A 26,126-nucleotide genomic window follows, 5' to 3' on the forward strand; every position below is an offset into this window, starting at 1 on the left:
ATTGTACAAGATTATTTTAGCTATTCTGGGTTTTTTGTTTTTCCATATGAAGTTCAGAATTGAACTTTCAATGTCTTTAAAAATTTGTGTAGCTATTTTGATAGGGATTGCATTGAATCTGTAGATTGCTTTTGGTGGGATGGCCATTTTTACTATGTTAATTCTCCCGATCCATGAGCAAGGAAGGTCACGCCATCTTTTCAGGTCATCTTCAATCTCTTTCTTCAGAGTTTTGAAATTTTTTTCAAACAAGTCCTTCATTTGCTTAGTTAGAGTGACTCCTAGATACTTTATATTGCTTGTGGCTAATGTGAAGGGTGTGGCTTTCCTAATTTCTTCTTCTGCAAGCTTGTCATTTGTGTATAGGAAGGATACAGACTTTTTTGAGTCAATTTTGTATCCAGCCAATTTGCTGAAGGTGTTTATCAGCTTTAGGAGTTCTCTGGTGGAATTTTGAGGGTAACTTATGTACACTATCATATCATCTGCAAACAGGGATAATTTGACTTCCTTCTTTCCCATTTGGATCCCCTTGATCTCCTTTTGTTGTCTTATTGCTCTGGCTAGAACTTCGAGTACTATATTGAAGAGATATGGAGAGAGTGGCCAGCCTTGCCTTGTTGCCGATTTTAGAGGAATTTCCTTGAGTATCTCACCATTTACTTTGATTTTGGCTATTAGCTTGCTGTATATAGCCTTTAGTATGTTGAGGAAAGTGCCTTGTATCCCCCATCTCTCTAAAACTTTAAACATGAATGGGTGTTGGATTTTATCAAATGCTTTCTCTGCATCTAAAGTGATGATCATGTGGTTTTAACTTTCAGTTTGTTTATATGGTGGATTACATTGATGGATTTCCATATATTAAACCATCCCTGCATGCCTGGAATGAAGCCTACTTGGCCATGATGAATGATATCTTTGATGTGTTCTTGTATTCGTTTTGCAAGTATTTTATTTAGTATTTTTGCATCGATGTTCATAAGAGAAATTGGTCTGAAATTCTCTTTCTTTGTTGAGTCTTTATGAGGTTTAGGTATCAATGTGACTATGGCTTCATAGAATGAATTTGGTAATTTTCCATCCATTTCTATCTTTTGGAGTAGCTGGAAGAGTATCGGTATTAGCTCACCCTTGAAGGTCTGGTAGAATTCTGCACTGAAACCATCTGGCCCTGGGCTTTTTTTGGTTGGGAGACTATCAATGATTGCTTCTATTTCTGTAGGGGAAATGGGACTATTTAGCTTCTTTATCTGTTCTCTACTCAACTTTGGCAAATGAAATTGATCAAGAAAATTGTCCATTTCCCTTAGATTTTCAAATTTTGTTGCATATATGCCTTCAAAGTAGGATCTTATGATTCTTTGTATTTCTTCAGTGTCTGTTGTTATGTCTCCCTTTTCATTTCTGATTTTGTTGATTTCAATACTGTCTCTCTGCCTTTTAGTTAGTTTGGCTAATGGTGTGTCTATCTTGTTGATTTTCTCAAAGAATCAGCTCTTGGTTTTGTTGATTCCTTGGACTGTTTTCTTAGTTTCTAATTTGTTAATTTCAGCCCTGACTTTGATTATTTCCAGGCGTCTACTCCTCTTGGGTGCTTCTGCTTCTTTTTTTTCTAGGGCTTCCAGTTGTGTTGTTAAGATGCTTATGTGCGATGTTTCCAATTTCTTTTTAAAGGCACTTAGTGCTATGAATTTTCCTCTTAGCACTGCTTTCAATGTATCCCACAAATTTGGGTATGTTGATTCTTCATTTTCATTGAATTTCAGAAACTCCTTGATTTCTTTCTTTATTTCTTCCCTGACCCAGGTGTCATTTAGCAGAGAGTTGTTTAGTTTCCACGTACGTGTAGGCTTTTTGTTATTTCTGTTGTTGTTGAATTGCAGCCTAAGAGCATGGTGATCTGATAGGATACAAGGTATTATTTCAATCCTCTTGTATCTATTGAGGCTTGCTTTGTGACCTACGATGTGATCAATTTTGGAGAAGGTTCCATGGGGTGCAGAGAAGAAGGTGTATTCTTTCTTGTTTGGGTGAAAGGTTCTATAGATATCTGTTAGATCCATTTGACCCATGGCATTGGTTAATGATGTTATTTCTCGGCTTAGTTTCTGTTTCAATGACTTATCCTTCAGTGAGAGTGGGGTGTTGAAGTCTCCCACTATTATTGTGTGGGGATCGATGTGTGGTTTAAGCTTTTTTAGGAGATCTTTTACAAATGTGGGTGCCCTTGTATTGGGAGCATAGATGTTCAGAATTGTGATGTCATCTTGGTTGACTTTACCTTTGATGAGTATGAAGTGTCGTTCCTCATCCCTTTTGATTAGTTTTGGTTGAAAGTCTATTTTGTTCGATACTAAAATGGCTACGCCTGCTTGCTTCTTGTGACTATTTGCTTGGAATATTTTTTTCCAACCTTTTCCCCTGAGGTAGTGCCTATCATTATGGGTGAGATGTGTTTCTTGAGTGCAGAAGAATGTTGGATCTTGTTTATGCACGCATTCAGTTATTCTGTGTCCTTTTATTGGAGAATTGAGACCATTGATGTTGAGAGATATTAATGACCAGTGACTGTTCAGAGTCTTAATTTTGATGTTGGTTCCAGTCGAGCATTTGTGTAGTTGTGTTTTTGCCATGGGATAGTTATCTATTTCCTGGGTAGTTTTGGTTGTAGCTTGCCCCTTTGGGATGGAGTTTTCCATCTAGTACCTTCTGTAAAGCTGGATTTGTGGATAGGTACTGTTTGAATTTGTTTTTGTCATGGAATATTTTGTTTTCTCCATCAATGGTTATTGATAGTTTTGCTGGGTAAAGTAGTCTGGCCTGGCATCTGTGGTCTCTTAGGGTTTGCAGGATCTCTGTCCAGGCCCTTCTGGCTTTTATGGTCTCTGCTGAGAAGTCGGGTGTAATTCTGATAGGTTTGCCATTAAATGTTATTTGGCCCTCTTCCCTTGTAGCTTTTAATATTTTTTTTCTTTGTTCTGTATGTTTTTTGTTTTGATTAGTATGTGACGGGCAGGTTTTCTTTTCTGGTCAATTCTATTTGGTGTTCTGTAGACCTCTTGCATGTTTATAGGCATCTCTTTCTTTAGATTGGGGAAATTTTCTTCTATGATTTTATTGAGAATAGTTTCTGGGCCTTGGAGACTGATATCTTCTCTTTCTTCAATGTTCATTATCCTCAGATTTCTTCTTTTCATGATGTACTTAATTTCTTGGGTGTTTTGTGTCAGGAGTTTTACAGATTTCACATTTTTCTTAATGGTTGCTTCAAGATCTGTGATTGTATCTTCTAGCTCTGAGATTCGTTCTTCCATCTCTTGGATTCTGTTAGAAAAGCTCACCTCTGTGTTGCTCGCCTTCTTCTCTGAGGTCTCACGTTCTCGTTTTTCTTCTGTCTGTGTGTTTATCATTGAATACATTTCTGTCTTCAGATCTTGAACTGTTTTTGATTTCTTTCATTTGGTTGTTTGCATTTTCCTGAAAATTTTCCAGTTCTACTCTATGTGCTTCTTTTATGTCTCTCACCTGTTTGGCTGTGTCCTCCTACATTTGATTACGAATTTTATTTGTTTCCTCCATTAATATCCTCATTACTATGGATTTGAGGTCATTTTCTTCTATTTCCCTTGTATTTGAGTTCTCTGGGTTGTTTTCTTTGGGATAGCTGGAAACTGGAGACGCCATGTTGTTTTGGGAGTTTTTGCGTATGCTTTTACGCTCTCCTTTAGACATCTTGGTGCCTTTGTTTTTGTTGGGTAGCTTCCAGAGTTGGATGGAGGGAGTCTGATGATAGATTCACTTGTTTTCTCACGATTTCCATAGGCTGGAAGCTCTGATACTTCACTGGTGTGGATGGCAGGAGGTTAGCCCTGTCGTTTTTGTCTCTCACAGCCAGTGATCCTCAGCTCTCTTGTGTTGTGGGTCCTGCAATTGTTCCAGGTCTCTGAATGAGCGCTGGGTCAGGCCAAGGTATCCACAGCCTTCTGGGTTCCCTGCCAAGTCCAGCCAGGGACTCTGGGCCCGAACCACATGCCGAGCTCAGGTAGATTTTCAGGGCCTGAACTGTCTGCCGAGCTCAGTAGGGATTCTGGGCACAAAATGCACACAGAGTCCAGCCAGAAATTTGGGGGCCTGAACTGTCCGCCAAGCTCAGCCAGGAATTCTGGATTCAAACTGCACACTGTGTCCAACCAGAGTCTTAGAGCCGGGACTGTGCCAAAAGCTCCACTAGAGTCTCTGGGCCTAATCTGTCTGCTAAGCACAGTTAGGGACTCAGGCCCCAAACTGCACGCTGAGCTCCACCCGAGGCTCCGGGGCGGAATTGCGCACGGAGCTCAGCCAGGGACTCTGGACTTACCCTGCAGGCTGTATTCAGCCCGGGACTCCAGGCCTATACTGCGTGAATAGTCCAGCCAGAGTCTTGGAGCCGCCAAGCCTGTGCGCATAGCTCAACTAGAGTCTCTGGGCCCAATCTGCCCGGCAAGTCCAGCTAGGGCCTCTGGGCTGAATCTGCGTGCTGACCTCAGCCTGTGTTAGTGCCCCAGAACTGCCCGCTGAGCTGTGCTAGTGTCTTGGGCAGAACTGCTCGTTGATGTGAGCTAGTGCCTCTGGTGGAGCTGAGTGCTCCGCCCAGCCTGCGTCACAGCAGGAGAACTGCGGCTACGCTGAGCTGGTGCCTAGGGTGGAAATGAGTGCTCCACCCAGCCTGTGTCACAGCAGGGGAACTGTGGCTGAGGTGAGCTAGTGCCTAGGGCAGAATTGCTTGCTGAGCTGAGACAGTGTCTCCAGGGCACTACGCACTGAGCTGAACCCAGGACTCTGGTGCTGAACTGTACGCTGAGTCCAGTTTGGGTCACAAAGCACCACGCGACCCAAATCCTGTCCAGAGTCCCCTCTCCCGCAGCAACTTCCACCGGCCACCACACCAATCGCCTCCACCGGAAGGCTCAGAGCTGCAAACCTCAGCCACTGCCACTGCTGACGCTGGTGGCGCTGGTGCCGCCGCTGTTGCTGCTGCCTCTGCCGCTGCTGCTCCGATCCGAGAAAATCTGTGCTCCTCCCATGTGCAGGGGCATGCAGGTCCTCCGCACCCTGGTCCCTCTGAACCATGGAGCACTCCCGCTGCTGTGGTGTGGGGACCCTGGTGTTCCTGGCTCAGAAATCTGTGCAATTCCCTGAATTGTTCACTGGAGCCTCCAAACACGGTCCACACAGCTTGCCACCATCTTGGATCCTCATGAGGTATAGTTGTAAAGGTTAAGATCATAGGAGGTCTGTCTCAAATCCCAGTTTTACTATATATTAGCTCTGTTACCTAGTTGTGAGAATCAAGCCTTAGTATAGTACCTGACTTTTTATGAGTCAATTATTTGTATATGGCTATTTAATTATTTTTCACATAAAGAATATTTTAATCTTTTATTTTATTTAAACACAATGAGGAGCAATCTTACTCATTTGACCATTCACATTTTTTTAAATTTATCTTAGACTTCTGTGGCACTTGCAGCCTATAGTTATGATAACTATATGTCATATTAAGTAAAAATGAAAACTGATCATTTTTATGTCATGCACACATATCTCAAATATTCAGAAAATTGAAGTTGTGTGTGATGACTCTTTGCCATAATCAAAATATTCTGGAGGCTGGTCTTGGAAATCAAGGGCTCTATCTAGATCAAGTTGGTCCATGGGCGGAAGTCAAGAAAGACCACAAACAAAGAAACAACAAACAAAAACAAGCAAGCAAACACAAATCAAAGAAAATTAAATACTAAAAAGAGATAAGAGCAGAACAAAACAAGAAATCATTTATAAATACACATGAAAAGATAAAACTACAAGCAACATTGTTGTGAATATTTCTATAGGATTTTTCTATATATATTTGTAGCATTTAAAAAGAAGGGTAAAAATCCTTTACTATAGGGGTTAGTTAACTTTACCTTTAATTTCAGAAGACCGAAGCAGAACCACCAAGCTTTTATTGAGGTCAAGTACATCATCATAGTGGTCTTTCTTCAGTGTATAGTGTCCTATCCATGCACACCCCTAAAATTACATTTCTCCTGTGGCCAGTAAGTTCTTTTCCAAAAGACTGAAAAAAAACAATATGCTTATCACAATCTGTTCAATCAGGCAAGTCTTGTACCGTACTTGTGCATTATTAAAAACTTTGGTTAAACTACTTTTAAGTAGTATGCTTACATCCCAGTGAAGCCACTTACACTGTTTACATTGAGATTGAATAATTTCTGATGAACTTTTTTAACCCTCAGAGTTTTATGTATTATTAATATGGTTAAAATCAGGTGGGAATTATATATATATTTCACTCTTCACAGTTCATTTGGTGTTTTCATTGGCATGACACTTGCATAGTTGGTTGCATCATCCATATTCAGATCTTACTTTTTTTACATGATATTGCAATGTACACTACATACATATGTAATACACAAAATAGTATCCTTTAGACAGCTATACACAAGATATTCATAATGGACTTAACACACTGGAGCTAGGTTACTACTAATTGGGAACAGGGCCTAAGCCTGTTTGGTGAGGGTGCATGGTAGTGACACAGCCAACTCTCAGGATTACTGAAGCCTGTACACAATTGGCTGTGTGTCTTGGAGACAGTGGGACTGTTACACTAATCAGGCTACAACTACAGAAGTACTACTTAGCATCAGGGTAGAGCTGTGGGAACTGAGGTTTACCCCAGTCCACCTTAACACAACTGCACTAAGAATAGCTCAGATGAGGAGGAGACAGTCTGTTGTCTCCACAGAAACCCTGCTGTAACCTGGAGAGTGAAGTGTTAGGACATGGGGTGACTTTCGAACTGCAGTTCTTTCTGGGTCGACCATTGGGTATCGGCACTCTTCTTTAGGCGGGCCTCCTCTACAGAAGTCAGAGTAACCTTTACAACATCTGAGATTCCATTTTAATCCAGGACACAAGGGACACTGAGGAAGACATCACCCTTGATCCCATAGAGATCCTTAATCATGGTGGAGATGGGATGTATTTTTCACGACCTGCTTGTGGACTTCCTTCCATTGTTCCTTGTCTGCATCAGTGCCCAGTTCTGGGTTCAGATTCTTCAGGGAGATGCCACCAACATTCCTGCCACTCCATACATGTGCACTGGAGTCTCCATGCTCCCCTAGGATGCACACATGACAGCGGGTGAACTCCCAGCCTTTCTCCCCAGCTAATGGAACCACGTAGAATCCAGATTGCAACCACTTCCCAGTAACTCGGTTTTTGAGAAAACCACTTATTTTCCAAGCCACATAGGTCAAGATAGCCACTGGGTTGGAAACAATGAGCAGCTTGCAGTTTGGCCTGTACTTCACACGTTGGGAATGATGACATTTAAGATGTTGATATTTCGCTGGACCAAATTGAGTCGGCTCTCATCCTCTTGCTGATGAGCTCCGGCTGTGATGATACCCAGCTTGGCGATTGCAGTCACACTGTAGTCTTTGCTGGAGACAATTTCTGGTGTTCTAAGGAAAAGGTTGCCATGCTGGAGGTCCATCATCTCTCCCTTCAGTTTGTCTTGCATGACATTAACAAGGCCAAGCTATCTGCCAATTTGTTCATTAAGATACTGATGGCACAAGCCATACCAACAGCAGCACCACCACTGTTCTCTTGTTCTGGGGGGCCTGTTTTTCCTTAAGATTCACAATCATATCTGGTCCTTGAGAGTTGCCATCTAGACTTTGAACATTTTGGGAACACTAATGTACAATGTAGGGCATTGAGTGTGGCCTGGACTTGGCAACAGTGGCTCAACCACCTGTTCTATAGCCATTTTCTATCTTGTTCATTAACTGGTTTATTACAGATCATCAACAAATACTTACAGAACAGTGGATCTCAACCTTCCTAATGCTGTGACCTTAATACATTTCTCCATGTTGTGGTAACCACCATCCATAAGATTATTTTTGTTGTTACTTCAAACTGTAACTTTACTACTGTTATGAATCATTATATAAACATCTGTGTTTTCTGATGGTCTAAAGCAACCCTTGTGAAAGGGTTGTTTGATCCCTAAAAGGCTCAAGACTCACAGGTTGAGAACTGCCGCTTATAGAAAGTATATTTTGTTCTGTTTTTGTATGTGTATGTAGTGTGAGTGTGTGTATGTGCATGTGTGTGTGTCTGTATGTGTGTTGGTGCACATATATGGAGGCCCATAGTTGATGTCAGTGTATTCCTCAAGTGCTCCCCACTTTATTTATTGTGGTAGAGAGATACCCTGAAGCTGGAGACCACCAATTTGTCTATCTTAGCTAGCCAGCTTGCCAGGGAACTCCATAGATGATAGAACTAAAGGCAGGCCACTACCCCTGCTTGGATTTTATTTGAATTCTGAAGATCCAAATCCGAGTGTTTATGTGACAAGTGCTAAAGCACCACGTGATTTACCTAGTCCCAGAAGGTATATTTTAGTTGTTAATTTATTAGCATTATTTGGCTTATTTGTGTCTTGTAGGGGTGTTATATTAGTAAACTTTTTGGAGGGCTTACATATATCATCATTTTGTATCTTAGTTTAGTAGCTAGTAGTAGAGAAACATAAAAGGGAAGCCGTATGATATTATTTTATTATAAGAGAAACATGTAAACACAGTAATCATTAAGTAAATAAATTGTCTAGATTTATGTTATAATAAATGATCTAAAGAGAAAATTAAATTATTTTCACTGTCATTTTAAATTTTTTCATGGCATTTAAAAACAATAAAATTTTTAGAATTTGACTGTTGTATGGTTTCACTTAAAAAATAACATTTATTCATTCCTCTACTTTCTTAAACAAAACTAACAGAAATAACATTTTTGGAACTTTTTAGTGCAAAGAAAAAGAAATATAAGTGGAAAAGGGCAACTGAAGCCCAAAACACGATGAATGGAAATGCCCTTTTATATATGGCAAAAGTAATATCAGGTCTAGTCTTTCTAGGCCTGTAGATCAGAATGTATATCTCTTCTAGGGCTGAGAGCCTTACATACTGCCATGCTCAATGCTGTGGTGATAATAAACCAAAGCTCCCAAGCAACTCCCTAGTCACTTTTCTTTGTAAGAGTTGCCTGGGTCATGGTGTCTCTTCATGGTGATAGAACAGTTACTAAGACAGTCTGGGTGTTTGTAACATCAAATCCTACCCTAAGAGACATACCATCTCCAACAAGGTGACACCTTCCCCAAGACCATGTTTCCCAGTCCTTACCAAACAGTCTACCAAGTGGGAACTAAACATTTAAATATATGAGCCTATGGAGGCTGTTCTCATTCAAACCACCACATGGTAATAACAAAATATTAAGGAGAGAGTTTTAATTACTTAACTCCTTTCAGATATTCAGGGCTCGATAAAAGATGTTAGCCACAGAAGCCTGTCACATGAGCTTCATCTGAGAATGCATGTACAAATCCAGATATAGTGGGCCAGCTAGGCTGGAGTAAGTAAGCCATGTAGTGGAAGAAATGATAAGAGAGACCCTGCTACAACATGGTGAATGGCAAAAACTGACCCCTGAATGCTGTCCTCCAACTTCTACATGTGTACTATGGTATGTGTGCACATGCCATGAATGCTCTAAGATTGGAAAAAGATATTTTAAAGTGTAAAACAGAAACTATGCTGAGTTAAGGCAGCTTGTAATATTTTTAGAATTTTAGCAGTTGTTCAGTGTGAAGCTGGCTTCCTGAGAATGTAATTATAACATTTATCTTAAAGAGTGACAAGTTGACCCAAGGAACAACAGTTGTTGATATCACATTATGGTGAGCATCAAAAAACATTTATAGGGAAAACTATTACAAAGAGGTTGTTGAGAGGCATGTTGGCACATGCCTTTAATTCCAGCATTCAGGAACCAGAGATAGACATATTTCTGTCATTTCAAGACCAGTCTGTTCTACAAAGTGAGCCCAGGACAGCTAGGGCTACACAGAAACCCTGGAGAGAGAGAGAGAGAGAGAGAGAGAGAGAGAGAGAGAGAGAGAGAGAGAGAGAGAGAGAGAGAGAGAGAGAGAGAGAGAGAGAGAAGAGAGAGAGAGAGAGAGAGAGAGGAGATAGAGAGAGAGAGGAGAGAGGAGAGAGAGAGATGAGAAGAGAGAGGAGAGAGAGAGAGAGAGAGAGAGAGAGAGAGAGAGAGAGAGAGAGAGAGAGAGAGAGAGTGCACAGAGAAAAGGTGCTTAGTTTTGCATGTCGATTTTGTATATTGATACTTTGCTGAAAGTGGTTATTTCGTCTAAGGATTTTCTTGTGAAATCTTTCAGGGCCCTTATATGCAAATACAGATACTTTGGCTTTTTTCTTTCCTATCTGTATCCTTTGTATTTTCTTCTCCTGTTTTATTGCTCTAGCTGACTAAGACTTCAAGGACCATATAGATAAAGAGTGTAGAGAAGTTGGAGAGATGGTTCAATAGTTAAGCATGTTTGCTACATTTCTGGAAGACCCAAATTTGGCTTCCAGTGCTCATATTAGGCAACTCACAACCACTTGAAACTCCATCTTGAGGGGTCCAAGCTCTTCTGGCCTGTGTGAATACATAAATCCACATGCCATACATCCACATAGATACATCCATATAAATAAAAACAAAAATGAAACTTTATAAAAATAATGGGGATCTCAAGCTGTACTACAGAGCAACAGTAATTAAAACAGCATGGCACTGGCAAAGTAATAAACTGGTGGATCAATGGAATAAATTGATGACCCAGAGATGAATCCACACACATTTGCTCACTTGATTTTTGACAAAGAAGCCAAATCTATTCAATGGAAAAATGATAGCATCTTCAACAAATGGTGATGGTCTAACTGGATGTCTACATGTAGAAAAATGCAATTAGACCTTTATTTGTCACCATGCACAAAACTCAAGTCTAAGTGGATTAAAGACCTCAACTTAAAACCAGAGACATTAATTCAGTTAGAGGAAAAAGTGGGGAAGAGCCTGGGACACATAGGCACAGGAAACAACTTCCTGAACAGTACACCAACAGCCCAGGCCTTAATGTCAACAATTAATAAATGGGACCTCATGAGGCTGAGAAGCTTCTGTAGGGCAGGAGACAATGTCAGTAGAACTAAGCGACAGCCTACAGACTGGGAAAAGATCTTCACCAACCTTTCATCTGACAAAGGTTTAATATCCAAAATATATAAAGAACTCAGGAAATTAAACACCACAAAACCAAATAACCCAATTGTGAAATGGGCTTGGAACTTAACAGAGAATTCTCAACAGAGTAATATCAAATGGCCAAGAACACTTAAAGAATGCTCGTCCTTGTTAGTCATCAGAGAAATGCAAATCAAAATGACACTGAGATCCCATCTTACACCCATCAGAATGACTAAGATCAAAAACTCAAATGACACCACATGTTGGTGAGGATGTGGAGAGAGAGGAACACTCCTTCATTGCTGGTGGGAATGCAAACTAGTACAACCACATTGGAAAGCTATCTGGCGCTTTCTCAGCAAAATGGGAATAGGGCTTCCTCAAGACCCAGCTATCCCACTCCTTGGAATATACCCAAAAAATGCCCTACCACACAACAGGGACATATGCTCAACCATGTTCATAGCTGCTTTATACATAATAGCCAGAACATGGAAACAGCCTAAGTGTCCCTCAGTAGAAGAATGGACTAAGAAACTGTGGTACATTTACACTATGGACTACTACTCAGCTATTAAAAACAAGGAAGTCCCGAAATTTGTGGACAAATGGATTGATCTAGAAATTATCATGAGTGAGTTCACCCAGAAGCAAAAATAGACAAACGGTATATACTCACTTATATCAAAACACTAGTCCAAGGGATACGTACCATGAAAAACTTTACTTACCAAGAAAGTGGGTCAGAAGAAAGGACATCCTATTGAGACTTTAGGCGAGAGTAGCATGGAAGAATGGGGAAATAGTAGGACCCACAGGATCCTGGAAACCTACAAGAAGAACTTTATGACAGGCAGATCTGGGTCCTAGGGTCCTCCTTAAACTAAGGCACCAGCCAAGGAGAATATAGGCAGTAAGCTTCGAACCTCTACCAAGACCTAGCCGACGAACATGATATTCTCCACCGTTGAGTGGAGAGTGAGATCTGACTCTCACACGAACTCTGGCACCATTTTTCTGACCACGTCTCCTGGATGGGGAGACCTGGTGGCACTCAGAGGAAGAATAGCAAGTTACCAAGAAGAGACTCGATATTCTAAGAGCATATATAGGGGGAGGAGGTCTCCCTCAATCACAGGCATAGGGGAGGGGAGAAGGGGGGAAGTGGGAGGGAAGGAAGAATGGGAGGAAACAGGGGAAGGGCTAACAATCGAGATGTAACATGAATAAATTAATAAAATTAAAAAAATAAAAAAAACAAAAAAAAGAAAGGAAGTAAAAAATATAAAATAAAAATAATGGGGAAAATGTACACCATTTTCTTGTTTCTGATTTTAATGGAAACACAGTGGACATTCTGTTTTTTCAGGTGTTTTATCATGTAGATAAAAGATATTTCCTATCTCTACAGAGACCGCCATTTCCCTCCTTGAATCTGTTAATATGATATGTTGTATTTACTGGTTTGTATATATTCTATACTTCCTAGAATAAAAAACACTGTTCATGGTGAAAACTGGTTTTACGTGCTGTACAATATTGAGAAATTTTGCATATGCCTTCATCAGACTGGCCTGTGATTTCATTATTTTAATTGTTATGTTCTTACCTGGTTTTATTTCCAGAGGACTATTAACTTCATAAAATCAGTTTAGCGGCATTTTTCTATTTTCTAAAATAAATTTGAAGGCCATTAGTGATTTTCTTCTTTTATAGTCTCATAAAATTCAGAAAAAAATATGGCCTTGAGTTTTTGGTTGGGAGAACTTTTTATGTTACTATCATTCCTTATATATCTATTAAAGTTGTCTAGGTTAATTTTCATATGCAACATGTTTCTGAAAATTTATTTATTTCTTTTGTATTTTTCAATTTACCATAATATGTTTGCATAGTATGCTTCAACAATCCTCTGAATGGCATTGGTTTTTGATGTAATGGCTCTCTTTTCCTTTCAGTCTTGATTGGTTTTACTGTCAACTTGACACATCTCAAAAGAGGGACCTACATTTGTTTTAGGTAGGCCTGTGGAGATGTTTGTAGGGCTTTTTCTTGTTTGTTAATTGGCATATTAGGGCCCAGAACATTGTTGGCTGTACCATTCTTAGGCAAGCAACCCTGGGCTACATAAGAAAGATAGCTGGGTAGACTAGAGAAAGACAAGCAACAAACAATATTTCTCTCTGGTCTCTGACTCATTCAGGTCTTGCCCCTAGATTCTTACTCTGACTTCCATCAGTGACTGACTGTTACTTAGAAGTGTAAGCTAAAGTAAAACCTTACCTGTCCAAATTGCTTTTGGCCATGGCATTTATAACAGCAAAAGAAAAGCAAACATGGAACATTTAATATTTTCACTAGTTTAGGTCTTTCATCTTTTGTTTAGTTTGGCTAAGTTTATCTCTTTGAACAATGAACCCTCTGCTTTGATGATTATTTGTGTTATTCTTTTACTTTGATTAACCTCTTCCTTGATTTTTATTATTCCTTCACATCTATTGGGTTTTTTGGCTATTATGCCATTTTTCTAAGACTTTCAAGTTCATCACTAAGTTACTGATTTCAGATTTCTTTATTGGAGAATTTGTTGCCATGAACTTCTCCAAGAGTCAGGTTCTTTGTCTCATACAAGTTTGGATAAGTTGTATTTTCTTCTTCTTTTCTTAAAGTTAAGTTTATACAATTTATTAGTCATTTCTTTAGACATTTGCATAATCATGACAGACAAAAGTCACTACAGATTATGTAGTCCTTTCTACTGCCCACCAGAAGCCCACCACAGAAGCCCAGACACAGTTTACAGCCAATTTAAAGTCTTTATCCCAGCTGTCTAGGACCACACACAGGTATTCAGGGACCTAGGTGTATCCTTGAAAGTCCTAAGCATGGTGTTTTAAATGAAAAAACCATGTCCTGGGGACTTGTTCTCAGCAGCTGTAAAAGTATAGAATCAGTAGTTTAACAGAGACTAAGATAAGCAGTTAGCTGGAGAAGGTGCCATACAAACAGGCAGTTTACAGAAGTCAAGGTAAGTTCGCTAGGACATCTTGACCCTTTGTTCTAGAAGAGTGTTTGGTATTTTCTATGGGTTGCTCCATCATGGATCAAATTTTAGTTAAACTTGAAATAGCCTCAGCAAGAATACAAGAAGGAGGAACCTCTGCACTGTCTTTCCCTATTACATTATCAAATCTCTAGATCATAAGCATTCACTTTTGCTAGCACTAATGTTGGCCTTTGTAATTTCTTCATTCTGCTCTTGTATTCTCTTTGCTATTTTCCTGAGTTTTTTTTTTTTTTTTTACTTTTCTTGCAGGTTATGTCTTGCATGTCTCTGCTTACAATTATATAATCCCAAAATATTATGTATACAAAACATTACTTTTTATATATATAATATGTTATATAATAATAGTAATAGTACTGCTCATAGTTCAAATAACCAGTTTTTTGCTTGTTAGACATGCTGAATGTAGTCATCTGGGTTCTCAGCTATTGTCTTTGAGAGCTTACTTTGCATTTTCATTTGATTCTGATAATTTTAAATTTCCCTCCTGATTTATTTGATCTCTCATTTATCATTCAACAATATGCTATTCAATGTAGATGACATTACTCTTGCCTTGAATGATTCCCTTTATATGTGATTACAATTATATATCCATGAGTCCCTTAAAAATTTTGAAGTAGCCTTATTTATCTCTCCTGAGTAATTTTGGTTTGAATTCTATGCTGTTAAAATATTAGAACAGCAATATCTGCTTGCTTTCTGCCTCCATTTGTTTGAGATATCTTTTCCCATTCTGGCACCCTAATACTGGATTTGTAATTTCCAGGCAGGTACATTTTGTGTAGGTAATAAGTAGATGAGTTCTGTTTTTCAATCCAATCTGCTGGCCTGTGACTTTTGTTTGGATAGTTATGATTATTATCATTCATAGTTGTTATTGAAATGTATGTATTACTTTCTATAATTTTGTTCATTATCTGTTCTGGTGCAGCTTATTCATTCCTATGGTATCATAGGTGTTTCTTTTTCTTTTCAGTGTGTAGGATTCATTAGTTATTTTCTGTAGTGATGGCATAGTCATCACAAATTCTATAGTATGCATTTATCATAGAATGACTTCTTTTTCTTCTATCAATTGTGGTTAGCCATGCTGAATGTAGCTTTTGTCTTTGAGATCTTGAAATATATTGTTTCTTGTCTTCCTGTGTCTCAGGGATTTTGTTGAGAAATTTACTGTAACTGTGATGGATTTGCCTTCATATATGACTTGGTGCTTCCTTTGTCCTACTTTTAGTATTCTTTGTTATACCTACATTTTAACAGTAGTATGTGACATAGAGTTTTTTTCCTGATCTTGGTTGTCATTCTAAATTTCTTACATATCTTCATGGTCATCATGTTTTCTAGGTTTAAGAAATCTGTTATGATCTTTATTGAATATATTTTCTATGTATTTAGCTTGAAATTCTCCCCTTTTATGCACAGATTTGTGGTATATATGTAAGTATCAAAAAAAAAAAAGCTTCACAAAATAATTTTGAGTCAGTTTGTTTTCAACTGAATTTTGTGAGTAAAATAAATGCCAACATATACTGAAGCAATCCTTGAAGATATGCAATTTTAAAGAAAACTGTCAGTAAAAACCATTGTTGATACTTTAGAAATTGAGAGGATTCCATCATATCCCTAAAGCATCCCAGCTGGGGGATTGAATAAAAAATATACAAAATCCACAGGAAATAATTATTTTCTTGGTATGCTTTGTGATCTTGGGCTTAAGTACTGCTAAATTTAAACCTAGAGGCTGGAGAGATGGCTCAGTATATAAAAGCTGTAGCTGCTTTTTCAGAGGATCCAAGTTCAATTTTCACCACTACAGGGCAGTTCACAGCTATCTGTATCTCCAGTTCTAGAGGATCTAACACCTTCTTCCAGCCTTCTATGGCATCAGGTATATATTCAGTGCACATATGTACATGCAGGCAAAACACTGATATACATAAAATAAAAACATCTTTTAAAATAATAGGATAAATTTAAACCTATTTAGTTTTTGATAAAAAGCATCATATCTTATGTTGATTTTTGCTTATCATAAGCCTCTGGTCACATCCAGGGTAGAATATATTAAACTAAGTGTCAGCAGCTGATCTTCTTAAGTTATAAGTTTCACAAATTTAGAGAGGATTATTTATCTTTTGAGTATTTTGTGCAAAACCGATGCCAAATGTATACCTTTAACTATATTTCAGTTTCTAAGTTTTACTTCTCTTATTTTTAATGTGGATTGTTTTCTGGGAATTTTATATTTTAAAATTGTTATAATAGAGGTGGAAAAACTTTTTTCCTTTCAGAATATTTTCGTGGGTTACTTGGGAATTTTACATTATGAACCCCTTCACCCTCACTTCACAGTCCTCTCAGGTTTATGCCCCCTCCAATACTTATGACCTCACAGAAGAAGAGGAAGAAGAAGAAGAAGAAGAAGAAGAAGAAGAAGAAGAAGAAGAAGAAGAAGAAGAAGAAGAAGAAGAGGAGAAGGAGGAGGAGGAGGAGGAGGAGGAGGAAGACAAAACAACAAAAACCTAAAATAAAAAGTTATAAGTCTAGTTTGTGTTGTCCATATAGTTACAGAAACATGGTCAAACTCTCAGTGTCTAGACCCTTAAAGAAAACTGAGTCCTTTCTTACCTGCTTCCAGAAGTCATCAATTGTGGACATCTACACTTCAGCATCCTTATCACAGTTTTTAAGAGTTCACTTTGATGCTTCCTGTATAGACTGTTGCTTTTTGGAGTGAGGTGGGTTGGGGGAGGGGTTGCCACAGACGCCTTCTATGTACCTCTTTCTCAACTGCAACTCTTCAATCATTAATACTATGGCAAAGTGTAGGTTTTTTCCCCTTTATCATCAGGGGAGGCATGGATCATAGAGTTCCACACACTCTCCTGCACATGCCATGGACCTCAGCATGGTGTCTGATGGTAATATTGACCATGGACATCAACACAGTCTTCTGCAGCATCATGGGCCATGGACACTATTTTAACCCTTGCCAGGTAGCACAGGTCAAGGACATTAATGTGGCAGCGCAATGCCACTTACTTCACCATGGTTTCAGGCAGCAGATAGTCCACTGAAAGCTGCATGGATTCAGGTAGCAGCACAGGCCACAGGCATGTTCCTCACAGCCTTCAGTGGTAACACCAGCCACAGACATCAACATGTACCTCTGGCTACAATAGGACCACAAATTCAGACATGACACTCATTGGCAGTATGGACCACAGACGTGAACATGGCCTCCTGTGGCAGCGTAGTCCATGGACATCAATATGGCCTCAGGCAATGGCACAGACAACCAACATCCACACAAACTTTTTTTTTACCATAGCTTCTGAAATGAATAATTCTATGGAAATGATTATTATTCCTCACATATTCAGTAAAGAATGGTCTAAGTATCAGTTAGTATGGGTACTGACAGGGTGCTGTTCATTTGCTATACAATGTTTTTTCTGTTTCTGCCCTTTGCCGCTTCTCTTCAAGGTGTTATCTAAATATCTGATCCCTTAATGAACAAAAATAGGAAAAATCTTGCACCCTTGCAGGCTCACAACCATTTTGTGTGATGGGTAAGTGTGTTAAAAGGCTCTTGAGGAAAGCCTGAAAGAGTTCACCGAGAGGATGACATTTGTAATTTTGAAAGGACAGTTGATAAAGTAAAAGTAAAATCTTCCCTAAACATTTAGTAGTATCTTCATTCTAGTTCCACAGTGCTTTAGAGGCAATGGCCTCATGCTTGTCACCTACCTATCAACAATTTGTTGCCAACTAATGATTAGAGTCTAATCTATTCAGAAGGACATATTAGGCCATGTGAAGGATGCTAAAGCAGGGAGGCAGTTATCAGTACACCAAAGGGCATAGAAACTGCCATTTATTTTGAAAACTAAGCATTTGAGGGTTTTGGAAATGTTATTGTATAAATTCTAAGAAAATGACAAGTTTCACACTCAGCAATAGCCCAAGGTATTTTAAGTAATAGAAATCCCAATTTAGCCATCAAAAAATCATTGTCTTTAAACGTGTATGCTAATACTAGTCTCACAAATTTGCCACTTCTTTTGAATTATTATCTGAGATATAAACATGAAATGCTCTTTTGAAGATAATATTTTTTAAAAAGTCCCATACTACTGCAAAGTGTTCTATGAACATATAGAGTGGTATAAGTGACACTTCATATTCCTTGGTATTTTTGCTGTTGAAAATAACAGTGAGTAGGATTGGCTTTATGCTTATTTCATTGTCAGTTTTTCTTCTATCTGGAGAACATTATTTTGTTGTTTATATAAAATTATGAAATAAAACTTGTGCTTGTATTATAAGGAAGAATAAAAATTGTAGGGACTGAATTGCTGCACAAACATGAGGACCGACCTGAGTTCTAATCACAACATGTACTTAAAAACCCAAGCATGGGGGGGGGGTTAAATACAAGATAGCGGTACCAATAACACATTGTGTCTGATCAGTATGACAGCAGTGACTGCACAGTGATGGAAGGATCAAACTGTGGGCTCCAAAACACTAGTGATTGTTTTTCTCAGGTGAGAGGGGACCACACAGTGTGGAATACAGTTGGCTTTGGCTTCCCGTCAGCCAGCTAATCCAGAGAACAGTCCCCAGGTCTTGTGTTCCATGGTGTGGGACATAAGTAGATATGACCCTAATCACCCGGCCAATGCACCAAAGTTTCAGGGTTCCCACAGGTACACAGTCTCCAGCTTCTATTCATATATCTGCATGCAGCATGCTTTGCTCAGTGTCTCAGACTGAACTGTGGGCCACAAAACACCAGTATCTGACTCTTCTTTCTGAAAGGAGGCAGCTCAATGAGAAACACAGGTAGATCAGGCCTCTGGTTACCTGGCTGATCCACAGAGTGGTTCCCTGGTCCTTCCAAGGGCAGGGAATCTTCAGCCTATAGCCACTCACTTACAAGCTGCTCTCAATGGCCAGTGAAGTACACCAGAAACTACCACAAAATGCCAGAGACAGTCAGATGGTTAAAGGCTAGTATAAAAACACAAAGAAGAAAAGCCAAAGCAATATGACATCTCCAGAAATTAGTTAGCTCAAAGTAATCTGCCATGGACACTCTAACACAACTGAAACACAAGATGTTGACCTAACATTTATCCTTATGAAGATGATAATGGAGAAAATGAATAAAATCCATAAAGAAATACAAGAAGATATACTCAAATAGATTGAAGCCCTTAGAGTCATCATGACAGAGACCTATAGAGAGAAAATTAATAAATCACTGGAAGAAATCCAGGAAAATGCAAACAATCAGATTAAGGAAATCAACAAAACAATTGAAGATATGAATGTGAAAATGGAAACAATAAAAAAGCACAAACGGAGGAAATCTTGGAGAGAACTTAGAGAAAAAAATAAGAACTTCACAGGTAAGCATTAACAACAGATACAAGAGATGGAAAAAAGAATCTCAGATGTGGAAGATAATACAATGGAAGAATTTGATACAGCCATTTTCTTCGAAATGTTAAATCTAAAAAATTCCTGACACAAAACATCCAAGAAATCAAGGACACCATGAAAAGGTAAAACCTAAGAATAATTGAGGAAAGAGAAGATTCCCAGCTTTAAGACCCAGAAAATATTTTCAACAAAAATCACAGAAAAAAATTTCCCCAATTTAAAGAAAGAGATGACAGTACACATATTAGAGTATCCCAGTACACCAAGTAGAGTAGACCAGAAAAGAAAATCCTCCCACTGCACAATAATCAAAACACTAAGTATACAGAACAAAGAAAAAATTTAAAGGTATGAAAGAATTTTCTCTGGAGACTGAGATTGTAGACATTAAGTCCTCCATTTTTATATCAACGTTTTCCTCTAACAGTTCCTGCCTTTATAGTACACAAAATAATCCAAAGCACTAAAGAGAATGGATCAGTCTTTAAAAATACAAGAAAAAGACCTGGACTTTTGAAACATCAGCTTTTATTTATCTCAAGTTAGTTGTGCTTATTATAATAACTAGACTATAGTTTCATTTTTACCATGTAAGTGTGTTTTATTTAAAATGTTTCTTAAAAGTAGAATAATAGCCCAGTCTCCCTATGCCCTGCTCCTTTCTGCTCTGTAAAGGCATAGCCTCCCTAAAGACATACTGCATCATCCTGTGGCCTGGGAAATGCAAAGGCTTTTAGATAAGCCACCCAGGCTTTATGCTACACTTTTTCAAGTCTTCTGTCCATTCTCAGAGGACTCACCATTGGTCTTCCTGGGAACTTTTCTGAGCTCTCCTTTGAGCCTGAAGCTGAGGAAGGCTCCAACCAGGCTGAAGTGTGGGGGTCCCAGGAGACTTCCCTTGGCACTTGTCCTAGCCCTTTTCTGCTCTTCTTGGAAAAGACTTCAGCAATCTCCAGTAATGTCCATTGACAGTGTTGGAGACTTCTTCTTTTGTCAAAGTAGGAAATTGCCCTTGGACCTTTTAATTGTCCCCATTGATCCTCCCAGGAGACTACTGTTCTGTGGGCTTAGTTGGAGACTTGGAGTTTCTCTGCCTTGGTAAGAGACTATTCTCAGTTGTTTTTGCTTTTGTTTTTTCCTATTTTTTTGTTTGTGCTTTTTTTGTTTTTGTTTTGTCTTTGGTTTTTCAAGACAGAGTCTCTCTGTGTTGCCCTGGTTATCCTGGAACTTGCTTTGTAGACCAGACTCTCCTTGAATTCAGGGACTGCCTGCCTCTGCCTCCCAAGTGCTGAGTACTGAGATTAAAGGCATGTACCACCTCTGCCATGCTCACCTTCATCTTTTTAAAAAGTCCCCCATAACACAACTTGGAGGCTACCACTGACCTACCCATCTCAAGCTTTTCTCAGTCCTGGTCAGAGCCTTTTTCTATGCTTTTCAGAGACTCACTCTGTCTTGTTCAAGTCTCACTCAAATATCTTGTATCCTCCATCAAGGTCTGGCGGGAGACAAACCATCTGTTAAGAGCATCTCTATAGCCTCTTAAGAGACTGCCCTTGGTCTCATCTTGAGATCTCCCTCTGCCTTGATGCAAGTCTTCTTAGACTCTCAATAGAGACCCTTTTTGGCCTTCATCAAAGACCTCTCTTTGTTGTGGTCAGAGACTACCTGGCATTGGCCCTCCTCAGCTCTTGTCAGAGGATAGCCTGAGGCCTTGGCAGAGACTTCCTTCATTACCCATCAGATTCTGATTTCTGCCCTGGTTGAAGCTTCCATTCTGGACAGAGACCATCTTTGATCCCACTACAGCCTTCGTTAGCTCATGTCTGAGACAACATTGGACCCTCTAAAGCACCTTCCTTGACTCTGGTCAGAGATTGTCTTCCATCTCCACCCAGAAACCTGCTCACCTCTGGTTGCTGCCTTCTGATTGCCCTCATGTCCTGACAGACATTCCTCATGGCCATAAGAGACAAGATATTGCTCCAGTTTGAGCTTCCTTCTGCTCTGGTCAGAGGCAACCTTTGATCTACATTAGAGACCATCATAGACCTAGTGGGATTTCCTCCACCCTCATCAGGGACTGCCCATAGCCTTGGTAGGCCTCCCTTCAGCCCTTTTGTATGCTCCCACAGCTTTGGATGCAAACAGCCCTATATATCCATCAGAGACCTCCCTCTACCTGGTCCAAGCTTTCCTAGACCCTTGTTAGGACCCTCCTAGGAGCTCATTGGATATATCTTTTTGTCTTGGCCAAAGATTGCTAACCTTTGACCCTCATTTAAGCCTGCCTCTATCATCCCTTAAGAGCCTCCCTTGACGCTGATAGAGACCACTTCTTCCTTTTGCCCTGAGAAGAGTTTTCCTGGGACTTTCTCAGAAAATGTCTTCAGTACCTATCCAAGACTCCTGCCTCCATCAAAGAATTTCCTTGACCCTTGTTAAAGACTTTCTTGTCATAGCCTTCCTTTGCTTTGCCCTGATGAAAGTCTTCATAGATCTTTTTAGGAAACATCCCATTACTCTGATAGAAGTTGCAATTGGTCCTGATCACAGAATGCCCTGATGTCTAATCACATTACTCCTGCAGAACTTTCAGAGATATCCTTGGTCCTAGCCCGAAACCACTTTCGGACACTCAATGAAGTATTCTCGTGTACTCACCAAAGTACATCTTGGGCCCCTTAAGAAACATCCTTCAGTACATGTAGACCTTCCTCAACCCAGTGAGAGCCTTACTAAGCATTGGTGGGATAGTACACTAGGCTTTCTTAAATACTCCCTTGACCATCATAAGAGGCTCCATTGACTTTGTTTAGAAACTGGGTAGATCCACTATTAAATACTTCAACTGACCTTGTAATGAGCCCACCACTGTCTCAGTAAAAAAAACAAACCAATACACAAACAAGCAAACAAAACTATCTCAGACTTGGTTACATCACACCTCATAAGTTCTGCTTAGGCAGCCCAGGTCAGAAAGGACACTGAGGCCTGGTCAGAGAATGTCCCATAATCTTGTCTCACTCTTGCTCCTAATTAGTAGAAGACTGACTTGTGCTCCTGTTGAGGACCACCCAATCTCTTTATCAAAGACTCTCATGGCCTTGATTAGAGAAGAAATTGTCCTCTTCTCATAGCCTCACCCTAACCTAGTCAGAGATTGTCCTATGGGAACTCTCTAATACCCCTTGAATCCTCCTCGTCAGATGTTCTAAGTTTACATGAGAGCTTCCTTTTCCCCTGTTCATAGCCTTCTACCTGATCTATTCAGGGCTTCCCTTGAATATAATGACAGTTTTCTGCCCTGCTTGACAGCCCCTATGATCACTAGTCCCAGATATTCCTGAGCCCGTGATGGAGAACATTCATGGCTTTGTTTTCAGCCTCCCTTCTCCTGATCAGAGACACTCCTCTGCCTGGTGTGAAAGTCCACAAGTCCTAGATAAAGTCTCCATGGAATGTTGTCTGAGAATGGTTTTACTGTTTTTGGAGCCCTCTAGTGCTCACACCTGGGACCGGCCTCAATCCCACTTGAAGGCTTTCTTGACCCTGATTAGATCCTGTTTTTGAACATCCTTATAGACTCCAAGGACTGTGGTTGGAGAATTGTCTTGGCAACTGGGACAAGCTTCCATTTTCAGAGACTTCCTTGAATCAGGCTCTCTTTTCCCTGGTGGAAGACTTCCCTGTGCCCCTGACAGAGACCACCACACTAGTCGCTTGCCAAAGTTCCAATGCCTTTGGTTAGAAAATACACAGGGCCCTACTCTACTCTAATCAGAGAATATCTTCTACCTTCCTGGAGCATCTTAGAGCAACTTTGAAACATCATCAGTCTTATTATGAGACATTCTTGGCCCATATGAAAGCTTCCCTTAACCCACATTAGAGTTTACCTTCTTCCTTGCACATGGCTTACCTCATCTCTGGTCAGGCATGCACTTCTGTTTTGATGGCAACTTTTTAAGTTACTAGTCCCAGATCCTGAGTTAATCCTTTTCAAGAACCCTATTAGCCCTATTCACAGCCACCCTCAGGCCTGGGAGACAGCCATCACACCATGCCTGTCTAAAGGCATGGACTGGGAAAAGATCACCTTGGTTCATGTGCTGGGTAGCCCATGACATGATCAGATCATGCTCTAGGCTCTCCCTGATCATAGATTCTGTCTTACTTAGGGTTTCTAATGCTGTGAAGAAACACCATGACCATGGCCACTTGTATAAAAGAAAACATTTAATTGGGGCTTACTTACAGTTTGGAAGTTTTGTCCATTATCACCATTGTGGGAAGCATGGTGGCATGAAGACAGACATGCTGCTGGAGAGGGAGCTGAGAGTTCTACATCTAGATCTAAATGCAGCAGGGAGAGAGAGAGAGAGAGGTGAGGGGGGGAAAGTACCTTAGCCTGGCTTGAGCATTTGAAACCTGAAAACACCCTCACACCCTCCCAGTGGCACACTTCCTCCAAAAGGGCCACACCTACTCAAAAAGGCCACACCTCCTAATAGTGCTACTCGATGAGTCTGTACGGGCCATTTTTATTCAAACCACCACAGATAAGCAGAGTTTGAGCCTGAGAATACATTGGGCCCATATTAGCATGCTTCTTTTGCTCTGGTAGATGCAACTTATGGTAAGAGCATGCCTTTGCCTTCTGAGACTCCTTCTAATCCCAAATCACCAGCCATCCCTGTCCACTTAAGTACTGTACTGGACCAAGCTCCAATCCTAGCATATCCTCCCTCTCTGACTTTTAAGTCTTCCCTGAACCCCACTGAAAGAGCTCCATGCTCTCTTAAGAGATTCCTTTAATAATATTAAGAGGTGGCTCTTTGCTTTCTGTGTATTCTCCTTGATCACTGGTCACAGATCTCACTCCACATCTATCACAGTGATTGCCTGTACCAGTAGCAGACCTTCTCCAGGCCTTGTTGGAGACCAACCACCTTTGGAACCAGTTCTGCCACCTTCATGTGATCAGGTCCTAGTCCTTGATCAAAGTATCTCAGGTTGGAGTTACAGAGTGTCACAGGCCCAGATCAGAGTATGCCTTTGACACTGTCAGAGGCCATACTTGGCCTTGGTCAAAACACTTTGCCTTTTCCCAAGTCCCCCACAATACCCATCACCAAAACACCTCAAGTCACCTCACTTCACTGGTATCAAGTTCCAACTCTCTCAATTCTCACTTTTTGCCTTGTTTCTGGGCCTTGTCACATAGTTCATTCCACACTTATTAAATCCTTGTTCTGTACAAGAAGCAGACCCCCTTTGGCCCTTTTTAGAGAATGCCTTTGGTTCTAGTCAGAATTCCTCTAGTCCATGTATCCACTAACATTGTTCTTGGTCCCACTCTGAGTTTTCTTTAGGGCATAGATGAAACTTTCACCAACACTGCTCTGAGCATGATTTCTGTCCTCATCCATACGTTAATCTGTCCTCAACAGAGATCATCCACGTAGGCCCAGGTAAACATTTCCCTTCACAGTTAGACTCCTGGACACTTTCTCACTCAGGTCTGGTAGAAATCTTCTGTCAGCTCATGTAAGAGCCTCTCTTTAGCTTTGTTTAGAGACTTCCCTCCAATTTTTTTTAGGGCTTACCTTGGTGCTGGTCAAAGTTAAACTTCCACTTCCTGGGTGGAACCCCCATAGTCACCAGTCATAGACCTTGTTCTGTCTCTGTTGGAGAGCCCTCTTAGTCCTATTTATCACTGTCTTCCCCAGCTCTGTTGAAAGACAACACTCATACCTTCTCTCAAGCTCTATTTACTTTGGTCAAAGCCTTCTATGCCAGGGTAAAAGATCTTCTTGGTCCCTGGTCCTTTTATCTCTCTACCTCGACATGTGTAGGCTACAGGCCTTAGTTATTGCTTACCATGACTCTGGTCTGAGACTACCATGAGGCTAGATCAGAGTGCTCTATTGGATCTTATAGAAGTCTCCTTTTGCCCCAGTTGAGTAGCACTTTGTACCTTCCCAGAAGCCCCTATTCTTCACTCTCTAACTATCCCTTTCCATTTTAGAGACTTTAATTTATACAGGGACTCCATTTGTCCTTGAATGCCTCTAAAGCTCCAGTAAAAGTTCTCTAGCCCCTCTTTAACACCGTCTTTTGATGCTGTTTAGAGTTGGCTATTTGTTTATAGTCTCCCTTGGCCCCAATTATATACCTCATTACATGTTCATCAAAGTTACCTTCTTTAACAGTAGCAGATCTCCTCTGACCATTTTTGGAGTCTTATTTTGGCTCCACTTAGAGCTAAAAGGCAAAGATGAAGCTTACATTAACACTAGTTTGCCATCATCATCCATGCCTTTCTATGACTTCAACAGAGAAGGCCCCTAAGTTCCAAGTAGACATAGTTGCAAGAAAGCTAAGTCCTTTGGATCTAGCCAGATTACTAGGCCTTGGTTATTATACT

The 26,126-nt window shown here is 40.1% G+C and overlaps 1 pseudogene; it reads right to left on the minus strand.

Annotated features, from left to right (window-relative positions):
- Positions 1-6,829: 6,829 nt before the first annotated feature.
- On the minus strand, positions 6,830-7,735 carry LOC127185300 (L-lactate dehydrogenase A chain-like; annotated as a pseudogene).
- Between the last annotated feature and the right edge of the window lie 18,391 nt (positions 7,736-26,126).

The sequence above is a fragment of the Acomys russatus genome, chromosome X (assembly GCF_903995435.1).
Source record: "Acomys russatus chromosome X, mAcoRus1.1, whole genome shotgun sequence".
Lineage (NCBI taxonomy): Eukaryota > Metazoa > Chordata > Mammalia > Rodentia > Muridae > Acomys > Acomys russatus.